The 13,582-nt window shown below is 43.9% G+C and overlaps 1 protein-coding gene across 1 annotated transcript in view; it reads left to right on the top strand.

The window, feature by feature from the left end:
* The first annotated feature begins 8,339 nt into the window (after positions 1–8,339).
* Positions 8,340–13,582, top strand: part of LOC149311858 (xylosyl- and glucuronyltransferase LARGE1) — a 380,354-nt gene continuing 375,111 nt past the window's right edge. Inside the window, exon 1 of the mRNA XM_089528064.1 lies at positions 8,340–8,791. The gene's annotated coding sequence lies outside the window, so the exon portion shown is untranslated. The remainder of the gene's footprint in view (positions 8,792–13,582) is intronic.

The raw sequence follows: 13,582 nt of genomic DNA, 5'->3' as shown, positions 1-13,582 counted from the left end.
TCATGTCCGAAGCAATCCTTTTCCCAATAATACACAGGGATATCTGTCTGTCTCTAGGGGTGCATCTGCACTGACTGGAAAATCCAGTTTACGTTCAGGTTACCCTGATCCACAGTGAATACAGGTTTCTCTACATGATCACCACACACACTGAGAGAAGTTTGGAATAACTGTCCACACAGTTCTCCCTTTCAAACTCATCCTGGTCAGAAGTAGGTGTGGCAACAGAGCCATGGCTCTTTCGCATGCGTGTGAATATACATATTTCTGGACACCTTACCACAGTCTCACACCTCAAAGTGTGCTCTAATGTGTATGACTATAGTGTGGGAATATCTCTGATGGGTGGCAGAGTAAACAAGCACAAGATAATCTATGCTGTTCAAAATGTTGCAAATACAAAGGCATCTAGGTACATCTTGTTGTCGTTGTGTGTCTTCAAGTTATTTCCAATTTATGGCAGCCCCAAGACAAGCCTATGATGAGTACACATTATGCCCAGCCAAGTTAGATCTAGCCATAATCTCTAATCCACCTCAACATCCACAGTGAGATCTGCCCCATACTGCTGCCAATCCTGGAAAACTACAGAATTTGTGAAATGCTGGTAGAGATTATTTATTTCATTTATATCTCACCCTTTTTCTGATATGGGACTTAAATATTAATCTTAAGCATTTTAAGTGCTCTGTGCATTCAAATTATATGTTTTTGAATAGTTTACCTGAGAGCAGTACCAAATCACATGTTCCATGCTCTGGCCTGTTACAGACTGCCAAAATAAAGCTGCTTCAGGTCTCTTTGGAGGTATGCTGTTTAAATGATGCATGCATCCTAAGAATCCGGAAGCTGCACCAAAGCTGCACTCCACTGCTTAGGAATGGAGTGTGGCTTTGGCGTGACCTCCAGACTCTTAGGACCCATGCATCATTTAAATAGCATACCTCCAAAGAGACCCGAAGCAGCCTTATTTTGGCAGTCTGTAACAGGCCTCTGTGTCTTTGATAACCATATTTTGAGAACACTGAAACATTATTGTTGATCTCAGAAACCTACTGGCAAAAAGGGGCGGATATAAAGAGCTCCATAAATATTGATCTTGCAGCAGACAATGTTTGCAAACAATCCTTGGATGACATTATAGAACTATATGGGAAGTATGGGACACCATTATTATACAATTTTTGCTTTACAAACAAACCAAACACCTTTACTAACAGAGTAAAATCTAGCTGTCAGTTTGTCCATGTTACTGTATAAACTAGTATATACCTAGAAAAGGGTAGATTCTTAACAGACCAGAGGTCCTCAGGGCAAACTGTGTTGTTAGCCAGCTGCATCCTCTGCATCTTCAGATTCTGACAGATCATTTATTCCCTCACTTCCAGTGCCTGCGAACACTGGGTGGACCACAGCTCCCAGAATCCCCAGACACTTGGCCATTGGTTATGTTAGCCAGTGGGTTCTGGGAATCATAGCCCAATGAGTACTTTTCCTAAGCTCTGCCCAGTGTGCCACCTATGATTACCTGATTGTAGCTAGTACTGATCAGGTCCCTAGGTTCTGGTAAGAAAAGCAGATATGAGGCAGATGTGAGGGTGATGTTGCTATGACATCAGCCACCCCACTCATTACCTTTCCAAAGCCAAGTACTTGGTGGAGGAGTACAAGCATTCTAGATAGAAATGGGTAACATTCTTTCATGAAGGTTATATAATATCTATGCTCCTTTGCTACAACCTCTAAAGAAGTAGCCAGTGAAGTTCATGGTTTTCCCCTTTTTTGGTTTCCTATACAAGCTGCATGCCTTGTAAATGATTGTGCAGGGTAGTTATATTATCTACATTAATGGAAATTAACTGAGAAGGGTCCCCCCACTTTTGCTTTTATTGTACATCTCTGGTAGCTTTTATGGTGACTTGCAATTCAATAAACATTGCAGCAAATCATTATTTCCTGCCTTCCATGGTGAATGATGTGCTTTTTCTTGGGAAAGCTTCTTTATGGTTCTTATTGCCTAAAATAATGGAAGACATTTTAAGGTAAAATCATTTGTGGTTAAACACTTGCAGGTAGAACCAATTACTCTTTGTTTCCTTACCCACATCCCTTTCCTTTGGGACATCAAGAAATGCCACAGCAAGAAACATAACAGGAAGGTCCTTTACATCAAGACCAGCTATTATTTATCTAATGCAATAATAGCTGCAATAGGATTGGAGAACCTCTTGATCTCTACATTTTGGGTTATAGCTCCCATAACTCTTTACTACCGTTATTGGGCCAACCAAAATGCACAATTACATGTTGCAAGCTTTCGAAGTCACACTGGCTTCTCCATCAGGCAAACAGAAGAAAGAAATTGAAGATGTTAGGCATAGGCCTGCATTTTCTGGTCTGGTCTTACTTCAGATGGTAGGGATGACTATCTGCAGGATGGCACCTCTCCCTTTGACCATGTGGTCATTGGTAGATTTTCAAAGTCATGGAAATTTAATGTCTATTTGCAATTCAAAGAAGATAATAATAATTTTTTATTTATATACCGCTTTCCCAAAAGATCAAAGCAGTTTACACAGAATTAAAACCAGTTACAAACACATCATAAAAATAGTTTTATCTATTACCAGATGTTTCCTTTAAATCCAACATTGAGAATCTAGCCTGGTGATAGGACTGTTCTTTACATTATTTGCAGAGAGATCAGTAAGGAATTTTTGCCAGATTATTGATCCTGGGGAGATTTTGCCATTTTCTGAAATAGATTAAAATGCTGAGGTTGAAGTATTCTTCAACTCTCGTAAGACTCATATCCATATATGTCGAACTCCTCTTCATCATACCAGTATTCATCTGTGATTCAATAATCTACAGTTGAATGGCAAAACAGGGCCTGTTTACACACTGACTGTACTCCTATGTTTTTCATGAGTTCAGAGTAATTATCTGAGATAGACTGCTAACTAGTTGTGTTTGTAAAACTATTACCCAGCTCTTTGTGCAGAGTTCCTCCCGATCATAATTTCTTGTTAGAACTCAGTGGCTTTGTAAATTTGCCAAGATATTTTTCATATGGTTTTTCTGAGGTGTCATTACATGTCAACCGTCCCAGTCCATAACAGTTAAATGATATCACTGCCATGTTGAGCTTTATGGTATACTTCAGTTCATCTGATACAACTTCAACTGTAAAGCATTCAGCACTGGGCACCGCTGGAGGCAGGATATTAGACTTGATGGACGAATGCATTGATATACTATGGCAAATGCTATCTTCCCTTAAGTAAACAATTCTGAAGTTCAAGATATTTTGGTAGATATGACTTCAAAACATTCTTTTTAAAAGCCCCTAGTCTTCTTTAAACCTGCAATAAAGGACATTTTCCCCCTAAGTCAGTCACCATATTTAAGTGGCTGTTGCAAAGGAACAAATTAATATCTGAAGTATCTGTTGTAGTATAAAGCTTTCCAAAGATGTCATTTCTCCCCATAATTTTCTGTTACTGCTCTGAAAAGTAAAAGCAATGAATGTTCAGTTATATCATTTCCACCCATGATTATTTACATTATTATTCATAGCATGTATACCCACACCTTCACCCCCTGTGTGAAAAAGGTGGGTGGGCTAAATGCTGAGAACCTGGAAGATTTTAAAAATAAATTTGTTATTTGTTTGTTAAGTGCTTCTCTTGGCTGCTTAAAATGTTTTGTTCTCCCATTCTGCCTCCTTTGGGCTATTTCCTGGCCTGTTTTTCAAAAGCTCTCCTTCTCAATAGCTTAATTTCTGGTAATAATCTACTTTAGGTCTGTAATGGAGTAAAAGCAATGTTTTGGAAGAGCACCGTACAGCACAGACAGGTGAAAAAAACTAGGGGTGTGTACCCAGTTCTTATGTTACCTGGCAGAGGCGATACCATGATCATAAAAGTAGTTTTCCCAGGGTCAGTGAGGCTCATCCATCACATTCAGGGTGTGCTGACCCATGAGATTTCCCCAAATGCAGGAAAGTCAACTGCATAATTTCCCCTGGAAACATGCACCATGAAGAGCAACTTAGGGAGCTTGGTATGTTTACCCTGGAGAAGAGATGGCTAAGAAGTGATATGATAGCCCTGTTTAAGTATTTGAAGGGGTGTCATACTGAGGATGGATCAAGCTTGCTTTCTGCTCTTCCAGAGACTAGGACCCAGAGTAATGGGTGCAAACTACAGGAAAAAAGATTCCACTTCAACATTGCGTAGAACTTCCCAACAGTAGGTTCTGTCCAACAGCGGAACATATGTGGAGTCTCCTTCTTTGGAGATTTTTTAATAGAGGATGGATGGCCATCCGTCTGGGGTGCTTTGACTGCATATTCCTGCCCAGCAGGGGGTTGGATGGCTCTTGTGGTCTCCTCCAGCTCTATGATTCTATGTTTTCTCAGGTGTCCCTCTAAGCTTTTATGAGGTGTATAAGCTTCCAAGTAGGTGTATAAAGGACTGCAGTCCTAAGAGCACCATCTCAATTGCTAAAGATGACCAAGGGTCACCTGTGCTGACAGTAGGCCAGCTGAAACTGTCCTTAGTCTAAACATCTCTGAGCCTGGAGATGTTAGAAACGCCCCACTTTGTGCAACTGAGTCCCTGGACTGAAGGAGATTTGCATCTGAGGTAACTGTCCTCCCATGCTAAGCCTCCTATCTGTCCCTTTTTTTGGGTTCTCCTGTCAGCACAATTGAACCAGAAGAGCACTTCTGTCAGCAGATTCACTTAAATCTCCCAGGAGGTCTCAAGAATTTGCCAGTAGAAGGGAATTCTGCTGGCAGAAGTGGCTTGTGCCCAATCCTTACTCCCCGCAGATGGTTCATCTTTGAGTTAGGATTGCAGTGAGATAAATCCAGATACTTTTGACGAGCTGCTTTGCTTTTAGCTGCCTGAAAAATGCAGCGAAGCAAGGACAGATTCTACTGTATTTTGTTTCTACATTGAATTGAAAAGTGGCACTAAAATCTGACATGTTAACAGGACCAGGAAATTAGGCATTATTTTAGTAGGTGGGATTTTGACATGTTAATGGGTTCAGCCATAGTAGATGTTATTTTGCTGCCCTGAAACATCTACAAGATGTATGATCATGTTCCTGTGCCGCATAGGATTAACTCCATGCTTAATGAAAGAGAGAAGAGAACAAATTCCATAGCTGGAACAATGGGAGGGGGCACTCTCTTTTCAGATCGGATCAAATGCAAGTTTAACAAACTGTTCTTTTTCTAAGCAAGTTAATATATGTGCACTGAATGTGCATGTACATTTCCTTGGCAGCAAAAGAGAGTCAATCAGGGTTGCAACTTTGAAAATCGGGGAGGGCCCTTAGACCTTTAATGCAAAAAGGGGGTTTGAGTAGATGGAGCTTATCATGCAACCAGATAATAACCAACAGCTGCTGAAATTCTTTCTTCTAAACAACAATTAAAGATACAGGAGCCATCTCCAGTTCTTACCCTGGCAACCCTATGTTGGAGGAGTAAAGCACCACCTTTGCCCATAGAGGTGTGTGTGTGTGTGTGTATGTTGTGGGCCTTCAAGTCACTTATGACAACCCTAAGGAAACCCTATTGTGAGGTGTGGTATTTTTTTGGGGGGGAGGGAGATTTGTTCAGAGGAGGTTTGCCATTGCCTTCCCTTGAGGCTGAGAGAGTGTGACTTGCCCAAGGTCACCCAGTGGGTTTTATGGCCAAGCTGGGAACTGAACCCTGTGGTTAAATCCTTGGCATTTCAAGTTAAAAGCATCAGATAGCAGGAAAAAGGAAACCACCTCAGAGCTTAGAAACCTTCCTTGATTTTTTTAAGGTTACTATTTCCCAGCTAGGATTTTCCAATCTCTGCCCCTTCCTGAGGAAGAGCAAGACAGACAAAAATCTGGGGGGTTATAAACCATTTTCCTATGTGTTTTTTTCCCCTTTCTTTCTTTTGTGGTATTATGTTTTTAAGTCCATAGAGTGGTGACACAAAACACATTCACACAGGGATAAAAGGTCAGTGTTAAAAGGCTCCCTGAAAGGTATTCAGGATCAGACTCTAAAGCTTTGGCTGCATTGTCACTGGAGAAATAATCCGGTTTAACATCACTTTAACTGCCATTGCTCAAGATGATGGAATTCTGGGAACGATAGTTTGTTGTGGCACTCTGGAGACCAGGGTTCAATATCCAGCTTGGCCATGAAACCCATTGAGTGACCTGGGATAAATCACAACCTCTCAGCCTCAGGAGAAGGCAATGACCAACCTCCTCTGAACAAATTTTATTTATTTATTTATTTATTTATTTATTTATTTATTTATATGCCGCCTTTCTCCCCGCCAAAAAGGGACCCAAGGTGGCTCACAATATAAATGTCTTGTCATGAAAACCCTACGATAGGGTCGCTTTGAGTTGGAAAGGGCCTGGAGGCACACATACCCCTACAACTGCTGGACTCTACACTTCCAGCTGGAGAGCCAGTGTGGCTTAGTGGTTTGAGTGTTGGACTATAATGACTCTGGAGACCCTGGGTGCCATTCCCCATTCACCATGGGGGGACCTTGGGCAAGTCACATGCTCTCAACCTCAGGGAAAGGCCATTGCAAACCTTCACTGAACATAGGTTTTTTTGTGTGGGTTTTTCTGGCTACATGGCCATGTTCTAGAAGAGTTTGTTCCTGATGTTTCACCAGCAATCTGCAGCTGGCATCTTCAGAGAATGCTGACATGGAAGTGAGTGGGATGGCTGAGCTGGATATTGAACCCTGGTCACCAGAGTCTCAGTCCAACACTTGAACCACTATACCAATACACCCTTTTATACAATGTTAACACACACACACACACACACACACACACTGTGTATTGTTCTGTTGAAGGCCTCAGAGTGGAAGGTTATGCAAAGAGGATGTGTGTCTGTTCAATTAGAGATCCCTTGTCTGCTGGGAAAAACCCTGACCCTGGCTGGTTTTCATTTGCATTTGCTGGGTCTTGATTTTAGTGCCTTTCAGGACTGGCAGCCAAACTTTGCTCTCTTTAAGGGTTTCTTCTTTCCTGCTGAACCTCTGAACAACTCTTGCCAAGAAATCCCTGTGACAGGGTCCCCTTAGGGTCACCATAAGTCGGAAACGACTTGAAGGCACCCCCCCCCCACTCGCAGCCCCAGTCCACCGGAGTGGAAGAATGGGAGACTTTTGGGCTGCATCCAAACAGGAGAAATAACCCAGTTTGGCCCCACTTTGACTCTTTTCTGGCTCAAGGCTATGGAATTCTGGGAGTTGGCGTTTGTTGTGGGGCCCAGAGCAGAGCCCTGTCCCTGAGAGCTGTGCCCTCCGCCTCCCTTTCCCCATGAAGCTGGCGAGGCGCAAGAGAGAAGCGGGGAGGTGCGGGTTGGGGTCCCAAGGCGGGGCATGCTAAAGCCAGTGAGAGACAGCACTGTCCCCCAGAGGAAGCATCCTTGCCCAGAGGGGATCACTGGGCACGACTTTAACTTGCCCAGAGCAAGTCTTCCCCAATGGTTTCCCTGGGGGCAAATATTCCGCAATGGTTCCCTCTGGGCAAGTATGGTGTCTCTATGGGCAAGTATTCTCCTGTGATTTCCTAGGGGCAAGAATCTTCTCCTTGGTTTTAGTCTGTCCCTTCCAAGGCTCTCCTCTGCAACACTGGGGGGGAGGGGGGTCTTCTGCTGGCTGGCCCTCGCCTCCCTCCCTCCCTCCCTCCCTCCGTGTGTGTGTGTCTGTGTGTGTGTGTGTCTGTGTGTGTGCAGCTGGCTCCGCCCCGGCTTCCCTCCTCCTCCTCCTCCTCCTCCTCCTCCTCCTCCTCCGCCCAGACAGACATGACAGAGACCCCTCCGTGGCTGCAGCTGCCAGCGGCCCGAGCAGCAGCCCTTGCCCTGCCTTTCCGGGCGAGCCAGAGAGCAGCCAAGGGAGCCGCAGGGCTGCCTTGCCTTGGCCTCCTCCTCCTCCTCCTGCTGCTGCTCTTGGACCGAGGCAGCCCCGCTGACAGAGGCAGAGCCTGGCCAAGCGCCGCCTTCCCTTCCCTTCCTCCTCCTCTCCCTTTCTCTTCAGGGACAGGCAGGAAGGAGGAGGAGGAGGAGGAGGGCAGAAGCCGGCTCGGAGACTGGAGCCACTGGAGGCACCGGAGAGGAGAAGACCCCGAAGCCCAGCAGAGCAGCAGAGAGCCAGGCCGGGCTGCCAAGACTGTGCCTTGGCCTCTTTGCTTTCAAGCGGGGGCTTGGTTCCCCGAGTCCCAGCCTCCCTTGGCCGAGCTGGGCCTCGCCTCCTCCTGCTGCTCCTTCCCCGCCCTGAAGGCCCCGGGAGGCCGCGGCGGAGCCACCGGGACCCTCTCCTGCCTCGAGAGCCAGCCGCCCACCGGGCTCTTCTTGCCTGATCCGGACTCAGAAGGAGCGGCCAGGGCCTGAAGAGGCAGCCGGGGAGGGGGCTCCTCTTTCGGCGGGGGCTCCTTCCTCCTCCTCCTCCGCCGCCTTCATCCGCTGAGCCCCCCTCCCCCTCAAGCCTTGGATTGCGCTCCCAGATCGGAGCTTCTTTTCTCTCTTCTTGATCTCTAATGGTTTAAGGAGAAAAGGGGGGGGGGGGGTCCGCTGTTCCGGGTGTGTGGCTTCGGAAGAAGAAGCCCCTTCCTTCCGACACACCGGGGAAGCCTCAAGGGAAGGCAATGGCAACCCTCCTCTGAACCCCTCTGGCCAAGAGAAGCCCCATGATCACGCGGAAAGCACTCGGAGGAGGCACACAGCAAGAACAACCCCGGCAGCATCGCCGCCCCAGCCGAGCAGGTAAGGGGCTGCATGGGGATCGGGGGGGCTGAGGTCTTGGTTCTGGAGGCAAAAGTGAAGAGCGTCTTTCCTGCTCCTCTTGATCTTCCTTCCTTTGCTCCCTCCTTCCCTTGAAACAAGCCTCCCTTCCAGCGCCTCTTTGCCTTGAGAAGAAGAAAGTCCCATTGTTTTCCCCCGGAGTCGGTTCCCAAGGAAGGGTCAGCCAGGCTGGCAAGAGCATCCCCCCAAAAAAGAAGAACAAGGGATGTCGGGACTAATAAAAGTCCAGTTTCTCTTGGCCCGTTGTCAGCGCAGGTGAGCCTTGGCCGCTTGGGGTGATGCTCTCTCCTCAGCTGGCTGTAGCCCTTTCTCCACTCTCCTTGGAAGTAAACCCCCCTTTGGACATGTCTGAAGTCTTAAGCCAGCCAGAGGACTTGCCTTTCTTTTTCAGGATAACATTGGAGGCATCGGAGCAGCAGCTACGCTCCTATATGGCTGCTTATCCCGAAGTAAACCCGGTAAATCTCACTCCTTGAGGGTTAAGCAGTGTAAAGGTACCCAGGCTGTATCCACACTGGAGAAATAATCTGGTTTGATGTCGCTTAAACTTCCTTGTCTCTGGGGCCCCCACAAACTACAATCCCCAGAATTCCATACCATTGAGCCAGTGGTTAAAGCACTGTCAACCTGGATTATTTCTCCAGTGTGGATGCAGTCCCAGTCTGCCTTTTCTCACCCAGAAAAGACCAGATTCCATAGGAAACTCCAGGCATTTGTATAAAGTTGAATTCCTCCCCATTTTAAAACAACAACAACAACAACTTTTTATTTGCTCCCTCAAAAATGGCACGCTGTTTGTCTGGTGTCCAGTCTGCAAAGTCAGGAAGGAAGCAGCTGCCCATCTCCTTTTGTTAGACTTTTTCTTCACTGGCCTGAAAAGAGTTGACTTCAAAGTGAGGCGAAACCAGGCTTGATTTATTTTTTTGCAACAGAGGAAAGGGTTCACTTTGGGTGCTGAGAGGACAGAGCATGGCGGTCTTTTGGCAGGGATGGCAGGGTAAAGAGAAGTGTCACTTCAGCATCGCAGGTGAGTTGTGTGCCAGGTGTGGAAAGGACCGGAGGAGGGCTGGAGAAGGGAGATTATCCATAGTTTGTGGACAAACTGGTCTTCTTAATATGAATGGGTATACCAACAGGACCCTTTGAAGCCTCCACATGGCTCAGAAGAGACCTTAGGCAGTAGGAAGAGAAGAGTTTGGGTTGGAAGAAAGGAGTATTGGGTGCAGAAGTGGAGGCAGTCCAAGCTCAGCTTCTTTATTAAAACTAAGCACCATTTAAAATAGTGGAGAGATTCAGGAGGGGCCCATGTTGTTCCTTGTAGTCTAATGGCAGCTTGAAGACAAATAGCATGTTTTATTTGGCATGAGCATTCATGATGCATCCGGTGAAATGGGCCTTGGACCACAAAAGCTCCTGCCTGATCAAACTGTGAGCCTTTAAGATGCCACAAGACCCTTCACTGTTCTTATCCACCCTTCTATTAGGATCTTTACTGTATTAAAGCCTGACTTTTTTTTTCAAGGTTGGGGGGGGGGGGATAGTTTGAACAGAAAAACAAAGCCACCCAGGGGTAGAAAATGTTAAGGAAGACTTGTATTGAAATGGCAGCTCCAACTTGAAGGTTTGCCTGTTGCTACATGTTTTACTCCTTGCTTAACAGATTACAGTTCTGGTACTAAAAAAAGTTCCTGTTCTTTCTGCTGTATTAACAAATAATTGCTTTATATTTACACCACACAGAGAGAGAGAGAGAGAGAGAGTTAATAACCATATTAGAAAGGTCACTTCAGCGTTTCAAGAAGCAAGCTTTCTGGCTGGTTTGATTTAAATGATTAGGTTCAATAAGGACTTGTCACATTATCAGCTGTGTCCACTTCTTCCCCGGGATGAATTGCTTGTAAACATTTTTTAGTCTTCTCTGAATTTATTAAAGTCAACCTTCTCTTAATAGACAGTCTGGCTAAATGGGACCCCTTTCAATGAACAGATTGCTTCCAGCTCATTAAATACAGCATTAGACGACTGTTTAATTGGGGTGGGTTCTTTGCACTGCCTAGGTGTCTTCCTTGGACAGATCTCTGCTGCTATTATCAATGTCTGCATATTGCGTCATTTAGTTCATTAAGCTCATCTCTCTGGGGAACAAATAAACAATTTAGTGACTCTGTGGAGGTAACATGAAGTTTGGCAGAGCTTTATATAAGTGCTGCTGGAGGGATTCCTAGTTCACATTATGCATTCCATAGCCCTTCTGATAGACTTCTCTTCCAAGCATGACATCAACCATGACATTCATTTTTTTAAAAAGAAGAATATGTGAGACAAGTATGTCATTTCCATATCATGACTGACTGATAACAGAAACATATATGAAAACAGATTAATTAAACTGCAGCAGAATCTTGAACATTTAGTAGAGAATATCCATACTATTCTTTTACTTGGTCCTGTCAAAAACTTGGCTGGTATGGCACCTTTGTAGTATAATGCAAGCAAGGGAGCATGTAATGCAAGATGAGAAATAATTCATTGCTAAAAAGTGCTAAAGCAATTTGATGCAGTTTTGTTATAAGAGAAATACAATATGTACAAACTTTCATATGGACCATTCACTCTTTTGCCTTTGGAGAAAACAGCTCACAAAGTGTTATGTGTCTGCTCTTAAGCAAGCTCACTTGGTAATAAATTCAATAACTTTAAAATCAATGGTGGCTACTGCCAAATATATATGTGACAGTTGTGGGTATTAGATGTGCCTGGCTTAGTCAATGAATGGTTAAAATTGTGCATGTTATACTACATGTCAGAGCTAGATAACAAATCATGATGTTATGCCAGTGTGGTAAGCAAATGTGCCAATGCAGATGTTTTGCACTGAGGACCATCATTCAGTTTCCCTCTTAAATTACTGCTTAAAAGTGGAATGGGAAAGAATCTGGCAAAAGCACTGATTTCAAATACAGAACTGTCCAAAAACATTTGGGAATTGCCATTCAGTTGGTGTTCTCAATCAGATGGAATCCTTCGCAGATTTCCCCCTCTCCAGTCTGTTTGGAAAAAGAGATCCTAACTGGCCACTGGGTTTGTAAGCAGTATTTGGACCTCAATAACTTGAGCTTGGATTCTTAGTTCTGGAATAGGTTCTTAGGCATGTCACTAGAGATAACTGCTCTGGCCATTCTTCAATACCTGCATCTCAAATTTTTGGTAAAATAGAGATTTTAACTGTTATTTCAGTGCAAGGTTGTAAATGCAGTGGGCATTATGTGGATTAATGACTGTGAATATGGAACATGAGGGTGACAATTAATGCCAACCAAGAGATGCTGTTATGTGGTGTGACCTCTTCCTACTTCTCTACCTGCTGAACATATTGACCCTCACTGCAAAGAGGATTTACACATTTTAATTTGATAATATGCCATGTATGATCACTACCTCAGTAGCACAGGAATTTTGATAGACCAACTGCAGATCGCTTACTCTTCCTTTGCAGTTCAAGTAGAATCTGCGAGTGTTAGAAATGGCACTATTTTAGCATCATTTTAAATAGTGCTGAATAAATTGACATTTGTATTCTTCAGCCTTCTGCTTCAGCAATGTGCTGGGAGAGACTGGGTTGGTTGTGGTGCTCTCCTCCCCATGTTAGAAATGTATAGAATGTCATAATAAACTACTATAATAAGGCAGAATACCCACCCTTTAATACAGAGGGTGCAAGCATCAAAAACACAAAGCAATGCAGTCATAGCAAATGGAAATAACTAAGCAAATGGAAATAACTGCTGGATTGTGCTACAGATGAACATGAAATGTCAAAGAACAGCTTACAGAGCATACAGCTGAAGTCTCCTGGTCTGTATGTGTGTGTGTGTGTGTGTGTGTGTGTATATATATATATATGTGTATATATATATATATATATATATATATATATATATATAGAGTTTATATTGTGTTTATGTGCATGCATGCACACATAGGGGTTCAAATCTATGAGAAAGACCCTATGAATCAGAGATTTATAACAACATTAGTAGGAAAATGTGATGTTTGAGTTTGGCAAATCTTTCAGTTCCTGTTATATTCATCACAGTGTGGTTATAACAGATCCTATGATTAGGAAGAATAGCAGGTAAAAAAGAACAACAGGTAAAATCTGCAATGGCTGCAAAGCCACTGAGAGGTAATTGGGATGGTAGTTTTACTGGGATAGGGATCCAGTTTATGATACTGATGTGAAGGCTAGATTTCTTTGGTTGCATTTTCTCCTTCAACATGGCTTGCTCGAAATTTTTGCTTTGACTAAACCTATTTAGTGATGTCACCCATTAGCAAAATACTCTTTCTGCAACTGATATATTTAGCAATTCATTAGAAGGCACATACTTATAGACTGATTGGTAGTAGTCGTGGTGGAGTTCTAAAACTAATAGCCATGAATCTGGCAGCTTTCCTATCTGCTGTTTTCACATAATATATGTTGGATTTGGCATTGTGTTATACAGAGGAATAATAATCCTTTCAGATGTTGGAGGAGTATGCATGAAAGAGAGCTAGGAATAGCACAGAATATTAAAAAGCCAGATACTGTCTGCAAGCAACTGAACTTTCCTGGAATTGTAAGAGTGTTCTCTAAATAACCTGCAGTACAGAATAACATGAAATTTACACATATTCGTGATGCCTGCAACAGAATATTTGTGTCTTTTTCTGGCAGAGAATGATAATTGTAACAACACTTCACTGAGC

The sequence above is a fragment of the Sceloporus occidentalis genome, unplaced genomic scaffold (assembly GCF_023333645.1).
Source record: "Sceloporus occidentalis isolate IW3139 unplaced genomic scaffold, rSceOcc1.0.p SCAF_5, whole genome shotgun sequence".
NCBI classification, from domain to species: domain Eukaryota; kingdom Metazoa; phylum Chordata; class Lepidosauria; order Squamata; family Phrynosomatidae; genus Sceloporus; species Sceloporus occidentalis.
Note: the sequence above shows the minus strand (reverse complement) of the source record. Positions and strands in the feature narration are given on the sequence as shown.